General features: G+C 32.9%; 1 long non-coding RNA gene across 1 annotated transcript; it reads right to left on the reverse strand.

The window, feature by feature from the left end:
* Nucleotides 1-221: 221 nt before the first annotated feature.
* Nucleotides 222-10,988, reverse strand: LOC136828859 (uncharacterized). The gene is made up of 4 exons (XR_010850245.1): nucleotides 10,932-10,988; nucleotides 5,756-6,644; nucleotides 4,813-4,975; nucleotides 222-2,429 (listed from the first exon to the last, which is right to left on the reverse strand). It is a non-coding gene; the product is annotated as an uncharacterized lncRNA (long non-coding RNA).
* Nucleotides 10,989-11,484: the final 496 nt, after the last annotated feature.

Here is an 11,484-nt window from a genome sequence, read left to right on the forward strand (position 1 = left end):
AATATCTCTATTACAAAATAAAACCGTGATTCATATAACAGGCCTATACTGATAAAACATCTGATTTGTATAAGTGTATAGTGGTATAAAGATCAAATCCATATTATAGACCAATAATGATATAGTGTCATTTTCATAATAGGCCTATTCTATAAAGAGACATCTAACGGTCTCATCTTTATAAGGCCTATGATAATATAAATGCCCAATTCTTATGATAGACATTATGACAATAAAACCTTCATTCTTATGAATGGAACATCATGAAATAAAGCAATATGATTGTTATAATGGACTTAAAATATAAAAAAGCTAAAATTCATCTTTAGTAACACATTATTTGGACTGTTAATCCTACCCTTTTTAAATTCTACACATTTAGTATTTTTATTCAACTCTTATGTTAAATGGTTTGGTTTCCCGCTCACACGATGAGTGACATCATGACGAACAGTGTCACTAAAATACGGATGGAATCTTACTCCTTATTTTAGATTGAAACAGATATCTGTAAGTATCTACATTAATTTAATTATCTGAGTCTTTAATATAAATATTCTAATGCAATATCACAATTAACTAGTTACAGTTATTGAGATTTTGAAGAAGATCAATGTGCTCCGTACTTCAATCCTCTAATTTCACTGAACGCTAGTTTTGAGGTTCAAAATGTTTCATTAAATTTTGTTAATTCATATAATTTTTCTACCAATTTTATATGTTATATTGTTTGTATGCATGTTAATCTTATTCTGATGATAAAGTTTGGTTGCTATGTGATTTTAAAAAGAAAAAAAATCTATTGGTGAACAAAGTTAACAGAAAAGTGTGCCAGGACTTTCCACAATGGCTGTACAATGAAGTCAATGTACAATTAATATGGTATTATAATGTACAATTTGGTATTACAATATTCTTCCCACTATTTAAATTTTATACAATTTGGTATTACAATAGTCTTCCCATTATTCAAATTTTAAGTTAAAATTTTAACAATTACAGTCAACTGAATCTTTGTTTAATATAGCTATAAAAAATGACTGACAATACCACGTACTTTGTTCGAAGTTAAGACAAAACTCTTTCATTACACTCCCTTTCTTGATAACTACTCGAAATTTCCCTTATGATCTAAAATGACCTATATTTTACAAACATGGTCACACAGAGTAACTTTTAGGGTATGTATACCCACAACAAAAACCTCCAAACTATCATATATCTTCCCTTTACTTTAAATACATTTCCTGTACCTCTTCCCACTGAGCTGCTAAACTTCAGCATAACCTTACTCCAACTTCATTATTCAAGAAAAATCAATACCTTCATGAAAACTTTACAAGGAAAGCAGTCAGTTCAGTAGTTACTATCCCTATTCCACTAAGAAATGTTTCTCTTTCAAAACAAAAATCTGGAAAATATTTAAGTACCTATTCTACTGAAAAAATTACCATTCCTCTAGATGATTTGCACCCTTCAAGAAAGTCTACCTGTCAATGTGGTATTCTGGTAAACAAACTCTTCTCATCACTGAATTTGCTTATTCTTTCATGTACCAAAAATATCGTTGAGTTTACTTATTCATAGAATGTAGATACAATTTCTTAAAAATACCTAACTTCACTTAAAGTGACACTTAGTATATGAGTTTTCTATTTGATTCACTTACCTAAAATATCAATTTCAGAAAAACCATGATATCATAGAAGTAATGTATCCGTTTGAGTAACTACTACTTCACTGCGCTAAAATCTCAATTGAAGCTGTCAATTGCCAGCAGACTCAACGTATGCAGAGATGCTATCGTAATAATGCTCTTGATTAGATACCCAACCTTGCTTATTATTTTAATTTTTACGTTAAGTGGTAAGCAACACGCATTACTTTCGTGGCAAGATTCATACAAATCTGTATACAATATCATTAAATCACTTGATAATTGTGCCAAGCTTTCCTTTTCCTAAATAAGATTTTAAAAATTAACTAAATTCTGAAACACCTATATATCTTGAACTATAATGAACTACCTCACTGTATAAAGACCACTATAGTTCCTACTAAGAAATTACAAGAAGCAAAGCTAGACTCAACTCAACTTACGGTCAATAGGCACTGTTGTGACACTGAAAAACTAATACTTGAACAAGACTATAAACTTGGCCCTATCCAGGTTTTAATGGTCAAAGGAGGTTAGATTATAATCTTCCCCTACCAAAGTATGACTCTTTCCAACATTTACATTAATAGGACCATTTTATATTTCATTACCATTAACAATTACCATATATAAGTGACAACTACATTCTGGTCATTGATACAAGTTTAAAGTTAACACTCTTCTTTAAGCGACGATACACGTAGAATTCCAAGTACAAGACTGGAGTCTATTCAACTGGTCCCATTTAAGGTTGAACGCTGTAGAAACTTTCCTGAAAGGATAAGAAAGAAATTAATGAAGTCAAACTGAGATCCAGCTCACAAGATAACTATGCCCCCAAGCATCCTATACATAGGCCCCTTTTACAAAGAGGAGCACATATGTCTTTTTAGATAAGTGTTATGTGTCTACAATTTTTCTTGAAAGGATATCTTAATAAAAATTTTGTTTAGTCACAGCATATGCTTAAGTAATTAAAAAAAAGTTCACTAAAAAGAGTGACACAGGCTTCTTAGAGTGCTTGAACACACAAATTACAATAAAAGTTCTAAACTGGAATTAAATATTGATATTGCTACTTGGGGTTAGCATATTGCTACTTGGGGTTAGCTGTATCATTTTTAAGACCATTTTACCATTCTTGCCTAACCTGGTAAAACTTTTTTGCCACAGCAAAGTCTAACCTCTCTCTGATTTGTCTTAAACCTCTACCTGGTGAAACCTTTTCGCCACAGCAAAGTCCAACCTCTGATTTGTCTTAAGCCTTTAAGTTCTCCTATGGTTGGCCTAGTAATCTACAGAAAATAGCCAGTTACTGCTCTCGTTAATTTACTTTCTCAAGATATTCATCAAATACCAAACCATTTTCTATAATAGAATGGAACCTGAAGATTTCAAAGTAAGATTTTGTACACAAGTTATACACACTACAAAGATCTACTTCCCTCACTTATTTTCTTGTTACTGTATAATGGCTAATTCTTTTCAGATTAGGCCCAACTTGCTTTCCAACAATATTCTAAGAGCTATTGGCACTGACAATCAACAAACTTCAATGTCACTATTTTCATTCTGTCTTAGATCCTAACCCAAAACTTCAATTTGCACCAATTTTTCTTTAAAAGCAAGCCTCTAAATGGAGAGTCAACTCTATCTGAACAACTACTTATTTCTATCCCACCTAAGTAATACATTTTCCTAGACAAACCATTTCCTGGTCATTAAACACTTAGCTTTATTAAACTGTTGTACAACTTTCTTGAATAATTTTCTCCCAAATCAACAATCAACATCATTTCCTTCAAAAAGCTAAAAGCTGTAGCTCACCTGGAAAGTTGAGAATCACGTAGTTTTATCATGGATACTGAGGCCGTTTTGCTTGAGGCTTATCAAAGTAAAGACAAAATTAGCTATAATCACACTTCATGCATCCTATACACAGATCCCTCTTACTAAGAGGAGCACAGATGGACTCTTAGCCACTGTTGAAATCTGTAATGTATCAAACACTTCTTTCTATAATCCCACTTAATCTTAGTAAAACTATAAATTTCATAAAATTTGGCCTACAATGTGAATGGTGTCATTATTATTTTTACATCACCTATATTTGTGGTCAGCAATCTTGCACTCCAGATAATGACTAGAGTTCAATCCCACAGGAGAGAAATATTCGTAGCAGTTTAATGCAAAATCCAGTCCTCCTGTTGACTTAAGCAGAGAATTATGTGTGCCCAGTGATTAGTCGACTGTGGTTAATCACAACGACAGTAGAAATGGCATGGGGATGGCAACCTCATCCCAACAAGAGAAGCTCGAGGGTTAAATTTAACAGTCTCTAAAAGCCATCCTTTCTAAATGGAAAAGTAGAATTTAAAGGATTACTTGAGCCTGAATACTGTATAGCCTAATTACGTCTCTCAACGCTTCCCGAAAGCGGTAAAACCCATTCTCCTAACATAGTGATTGGTTACTTTGTCAAAAGAGCTACTGGTAGGGATAAGTCCATAAACTATACTTGTCAACACCTTTCTCTTGTCTGTAAATGTCATTCATTCCTTGTCACCTGTCTAAAACTTTAAATAGTACTGTTCAGAGCTTCCATAAAGTCGCTAGCTCCATAAAGACCTAACTGAGAACTTTTCAAAGCTTGGTACTTGATTTACTGAATATATATTTTCTGATCCTGAAACTGAGGCATTAGCATGTTTACTATTTTGAATACTGTATTTCATATACACAATATTTAGAGATATAAAAGCGTCTACTGCATCAGAACTAAGAACTACACTACTATTATTGTACATCCAGTAATTTAAGCATATTCATAAGGCTTCAAAGATGAAGTGTTTTTTTTAATTTCTCAACCATACAATACAAACTAAACTAAATGTTGCCATTTTTTTTTTCTGAAACTGACTGTGATTATCCTCTCAGTTTTGGGAAGGCATGTAGCCTGATATCTGTAACATATCTGCTACTGAGATAAATCAACACCATCAGCTCTGGAACTTAAATGAATTTACCCCTTAACTGAGCAATGGCAATTAAAACTGATCCAATAATGGGTTCATTAACTGGAGAACACCAGGACAAAACAATTTGGAACAAATGGAGTTTTAATATGTGGAAAAACCCCTGGTTACTTTACTTACAACAACAAAATGTTAGGTTTAAGTAGTTCCTCTCTGATATGCATACCCAACAATGGCCCAAAAGTGGGGGGGATGGAGGGTTTATGGTACTACATTCAAACGTTGTGCCATGGACCATTATCTAATACAAGTCTGCTAAATCCAATTGCTTAAACTGGAGCACCTGAAACAGATTGTTTACTGCATCAACTCAAGGTCTTAAACTTTTGATGCTAATGAAATGAAAGCAATTTTTGAAAAAATATTTTAAACAATTAAATAGTTTACAAACTTACAAACTGCTGAACAGTAAAGCCTATAAAAAAAAGGCTATCTTTTGGGTGGTTAAAAACCCATTCTACCTAAACTGTAAGTCTTTGGAATGGTTATCATTTCTTTAACCTTAAAACTAAGTTCAGTAACAATGAAGCAATTTTCATTAACATTAAATATATTCTTGATGTTATATACTAATATTGATTCCAACTGTTTGTCTATCCACACCTAATGAAGTTTTCACAATTGTGAAACTACAAAAAAAAAAAAAAATCCTGACCTAAAAGATCATCAAAATGAAGATTTAACAGGTACTTTCAATATAATAGCTTAATGTTATGACTACATATTACCATAAATGAACTTAATTTCCCTGTTCCAATTTCATTTCATATATAAAACCTCCAGTACATGTCTTGAGGAAGACATGATGATACATTCTACTTGTTACTAAATAATATACATTTTCATTATAAAATTTGTTATTTAGATACTTCCCTACTGTTAAAGTTGGCTTATATCTCCTCATCGGTAATAAGCTAACTTTAACAGTAGCTAAGATTCATCCCAAATAAATATTTCTGCATTCATATTAACCTTTTTGTTGTCACTGGATCTGAGAAGTCATGACAACGTACTTTTTTCAATGTTATAAAACAAATAAAAAATCAATGTTTATGATTCATACCTACTGTACACATTTCAATGTAAACTGGTCCTGTCGTGCATCCATTTTTCAGTTTTGACGTTGAAGACGGATCGTTTTGATAAAAACTGAAGGCATCTCAATACATCTTTAAGTCAGTTCAATACAACCTAAGTCAGTTTGGTACAAAAATTTAAACTATTGATGGATTTTTTCAAAGAGCTACAAAGACTGTCATATTTATATGAATAGGTATTATATCTAAACATACACTTCTTGAAACTACTGTACAGAAGTTAGATAATTCAGGGTATCATGTACATTCTAAAAGCACCTTAAATTCATATTTTGCTATTATAAAACTATGACCAACAAGCTTATTTTAGAGTCTAATATGCCACCAAGAGTTTTACCAAGGGTTGGTTTCATAAATCTAAATTCATCCTATAATTTACTTACTTAATGATTTGCAATTCTATCAACTCCAAAAACGAAATAAGTATAACATCCTTAATAGTGGCATTTAAAAACTTTACTGACAAAATCAGCCTATTTTCAAGTTGGATGTCACTCTATGATATAGTACGAAATAAAGTGGATACTTAAGCAGTCAAAGCTGTTGTTGCTTTACCAATATTGTCTCAAAACAGCACACTTGGAGTTGGGCTCCATAATGGTACTGCTTTGTTGAAGAACATACCTTAGCTCTTTGTGATATGATCAAGTTTATTGCTTCAAATTTTTTATATGAAGTTTGCCTTATGAAAGAGAAAAATGGTGCTTTGCTACACGGGGTGGCATCAATCTTTAAAATCACTGTTTTTTCTTTCATGTTACTGAGATATTTAAAGAATTAACTGATGCTCTGAAAATATTTATAGGTTGTACAGAACTGTCTTCATGGATGTACTGAAAAGACCATAGGCCTTGCCTGAAAAAAAAAAAGGGAAGCTAAATTATTTATGCATAAAAAAGTTATGTATAAATAGTTAAGCAACATCAATTCTTGAATTTCATAGAAACTTAACCATACAACTTCTTACAACATACAGCTATGGCACAATGAAAATCACAATTTCTAACAGCCTAATGGCCAATGCTTCGTGAGCACATTTACTTTAGTACTACTGTAGTTCTAAATTTTTCTCTTTTTAACATCTTACTGATGTTGTAAAACGTAACATGAAAATCTTTAAATTCCATTCAATCACGTTCAATGCAGTTTACAAAATTTATTGTTACCAGTTTCCAATGTTACACTTAGAAATCTTGAATCTACCTGATAGTTCAGAAGCTGTGTACATGAATTACAAATCCTAACAAAATTGTAGACAAACATTTATTTCCAATATTTCAACTTAAAGTACCCTTGTTAATGATCAGATGCTCATTCAACCAATCACTAACATTTCTCAGTGTATTTTCTTCCATGGCCAACAGATACTGAGTGGAAATTTAGGAACAACGTTGAATTTTAAGGGTTTCCTCATGTATGAACACAAGGCCACATACAAGTTGGATACTAAAGAAAACATGATATTCCTCAAGCACACAAGTCTTTCCTCCTATCAATGGAACTAATAGGTAGAGAAACTCTAATCATCTAACAGACTGCTCAATCCAGTTCCTATTTATAAGTAATTACCTTAAAATAGTAGAAACTATCTTCATAACCCAAATTAAAGTAGCACACAAAAATGATCAATGACTTTTGCATACCTTTAAGTACAAAAACTAATAAATGCCACAAAAAGTTCATAAAGGCACTCTCAGCCATTAAACAAATCAATATGACTTGCAATTATCTTTCCCTTTGAGCAACTTACTACCATCAACATTAAATCGATTTACAAATTTTGATCTTCTTTTGAGCTTAATCCCTAGTGGGGACTGTTGTCTTTGCCTTTTCCACCACAGTACTGTACTCAATTAACTGTTCATTTCATATTTTGGTTAGGCAAATGTTTCATGGACGGATACCCTTGCCAACTCCAACACTCCCTATTTATCCAAGCTTCGGTATGATTTACAAATTTTGATACTTTGATATATATCTGGGATGTTGTTTTCCGAGTTGTTAGCTGAAAGAACTGGCTTATTAACTGTCATGACTTGGTTACTCATTAGTTTTATCAGAGCATCAAAATTTGTAAATCATACCGAAGCTTAGATAAATAGGGATTGTTGGAGTCGGTCAGGGTATCCGTCCATGAAACATTTGCCAAACCAAAATATGAAATGAACACTAAGTGAGTACAGTAATGTGTTGGAAAAGGCAAAGACAGCAGTCCCCACTGGGGATTAAGCTCAGAAGAAGATCAAAATTTGTAAATCAATTTAATGCTGATGGTAGCAATAAAAATAGACTATTACACTATAGGCTAATACCTTGTTAGAATTTATTTTATGCAAAGTACAGCTTTTACTCTGGATCATTTGTGTTGGGAGAAATACTTCTCATTACCTAATAAAGCACTTCTGAGTCCATTACTCTCAACCCAATTTATCAATGCTGTAATACCTGTCTTGAGTCTCCGGCCGGCTAATGAAGAATTAGAGGAATTCATTTCTGGTGATAGAAATTCACTTCTCGCTATAATGTGGTTCGGATTCCACAATAAGCTGTAGGTCCTGTTGCTAAGTAACCAACTGGTTCTTAGCCACGTAAAATATGTCTAATCCTTTGGGCCAGCCCTAGAAGAGCTGTTAATCAGCTCAGTGGTCTGGTAAAACTATGGTACTGTATACTTAACATTGTAATACCTGTCCCCTTTTAATAATAATTCCTTTAACAATTACTTGTACCACAGCAACCAAATACTAAAGAGGAACAAGTCAGGCACACCATGTTGTAACTGGAAAAGCTTGATGAAGTTACATCTATGGCACAAAAAGCCTACAAGAACCTAACCTACCAAAATGCATCGGCTCTCCTATTGCAGATTTATGAATCCATTTTAGCTTGTTACATCATCACCAATTCATCAAATTTCGATGCATTACTAGCCATTACATAAAAAAAAAAAAAAATTAGACTCCTCAGTCCAGACTGGAAATCACTGGGAGTATGTTTAGCCCAATAAGCTCTATACCAAACCCATGCTTCCTATCACATGAACAGCAATATCAGTACTTTATTAGCCATCTGATGATAACATATCTCAACTCAACTTCAATTATACTGTATTTCCTCATAACAAGCTGAACATGTACTGTGTTCAAGAATTACTTCAGCACCAAGCTATGAATTTGGTTTGCACATTGCCAACTAGCCTTTGCAGTGAATTTCACCAATTGTATGATTTAATCCCAGTACAAAATGACCTGGTATTAGTAACTTGATTACTGTAGTAAGATCAAGTTATGGCATACCTAATAATGTATTATAAAAATGTGAATATTATTTTTCTATTAAAAACTATATAAACTCTGCAACAATTTAACATAAAATTGAAATAAAGTACAATCAATCATATTAAGAATTTGTAACCTCAACCACCACATTTCATCCATTTAACAAATACAGAAACTTGCAGCCTGTTTAGTAAAGCTGCAAAACATTTATCAAATTGATGTTAAAAGCTAGAAATAACTCAAGTTTATTGACCAAAGTAATATTAAACTTTCCTAACAACTAAGAACGAAAAATTGAAACCAAAACTTCTTAGTCTAATGGTTCCTGATCCAAAGTTGTTTGCATTTACATCTGACAAATTCAAACAGTAACAACACTGTACAATGTAACATTAAAAAGTCCGTTTAGTCATAAGCATAACTCACATCCTTATTTCCTTCAAAACATGGATAGCAATATCAATATTTCATTGGTCATCTTAAGATACCCTCTTAAGCGCACATCTAACTTCAGTAACTTCAACTACATTTACCTGAACTGTCCTGAAAATGTCTTGTGTTTCAAGAAAATATTTCAGCACCTTGCTCGAAATTCTGACTGCACATGACGAACTATACTTCACCATGGACTTCAACATATAGGCTATAAGATTGCATACCAAGGTAAAATAACATTTTATTAATAAGTTAACTACTGTTACAGTATCAAATTATGCCTTTTCTATAATTGAATGTCACAGTTTATGGTGTTTGACACTCTATGGTACGCCCACAAATTCAAAATAAGCCTAATAATACTGTTCCTTCTATTATGGCATCAGTTTAAACACCATGCCTTGCATTTTATATTTCATAGGGGTAAAATTCTACTATTAACAATTATGGCATTTTGGCCTTGGAAATATAATTTTCCTATGTTTTATTATGTGCTTAGACTGTTTCTCACCTTTGTTTCATTAACAACAAATGCCTGAACCAACCTCGCCTAACCTAGGGTACCAGGTCCCTACCCCAGCACATACTAATAACCAGAAAATGTTCCATAAATTTACCTTAACCCGAATGAGAACTATTAATGGGATAAAGAAACTTTTATTTAATTGGCTTTGTTTACCCCCACCCCCAAAAAATAAAAAAAACAGCTTTCCCACTGTGGTCCGTCAAAGTGTAGGATATTAGGGTGGGGTCCACTATCTCTGAAAGTATTTATTTGCTAAAGAAGCAAATGTTAGAAACGTTTTAGAGCGCACAAATTGAAACATGGGATAATGATTTTTTCCAAGTCCAAAATGCAATATAGGTAATGGTTCAAAGTTAAATACCCTTGCAGCAAAGGACCTGGCATTGTAAAGTCAAGCTAGTACTGTATATACTATTAATAGCCTAATATGACCCACGGTTTGCGGTAATTTATGCCATTTAACATAATATCTTTCCCCTCTTAACCAAATGCCACAGCCTAACTCTCTCACCTTCTGTCTGCCTCCTGAGGATTCTTTGGTCCTGAAAAACTCCTAACTGAAAATATACGCCCTCTGTGTAACAATTCATGTTCTTAGGATCAGTAGGGTAGCCTAACCTAAGAATGGAATGCCTTCATTCCTGAGAATCTTAGGCTACAAGCCACAGTCAATGCTACCCCCTAGATTTTCAGTATTAATCTTTGTGGGACACTTTAAGCAGCATTAAAATTTTCGCTACAAAGATGACTTGACACTACATTTATGGCCGGTTAAAACTCAAAAGTCTGGATGACACTTTCCTGACTTTTAAACTTTTTTCGAAAGTTCCGTATATATACCATTTTAATCTACCTTCTAAATTCATGAATTAGCTTCTGATAAAGTACCAGGATGTAGCTTACTGTCAATATAATGATGATTAGTCAGGCAAACAATGGAACACGGATGCTATGTTCAGATTTTTGATAAAGATCGACCCCTTGACAAGTTCCACATCTCTCTCATCAGTTGAACAACAGTTTGAATAATATCTGCTTTTTCTCATTTGTATGGGCATTTTTCTATCTCTGCATTTTACACTATTTGAAAAACGTTATAAAATTAGACTCTTTCATAAATACAGTTTTCATTCAGTTACATTTGAAAATGTGCAAACGACTTCAGCTGAAGACACCACTATTGCAGACAGCTGATACATCAACACTATAACAAAACATCGTTAAATAAAAGACGTTGTGATCTTGGATTTAATAACGTCGTTTAAGTAAAAATAGCTAGGCATTATAGGCAATGAATGGACTTGTAGATTCAGTAAACAGTAAAAATAAATGTAGCATGAAAGATTTAGACTTTCAGTTTTCTTTGATTTTTGGCCCTAATTCTGCAATGACAGCTGAACTACATCAAAGTACTATAACAAAACATCGTGAAATAAAAGATTTAACCTTCGATTTT

The sequence above is a fragment of the Macrobrachium rosenbergii genome, chromosome 43 (assembly GCF_040412425.1).
Source record: "Macrobrachium rosenbergii isolate ZJJX-2024 chromosome 43, ASM4041242v1, whole genome shotgun sequence".
Classification (NCBI taxonomy): Eukaryota; Metazoa; Arthropoda; class Malacostraca; order Decapoda; family Palaemonidae; genus Macrobrachium; species Macrobrachium rosenbergii.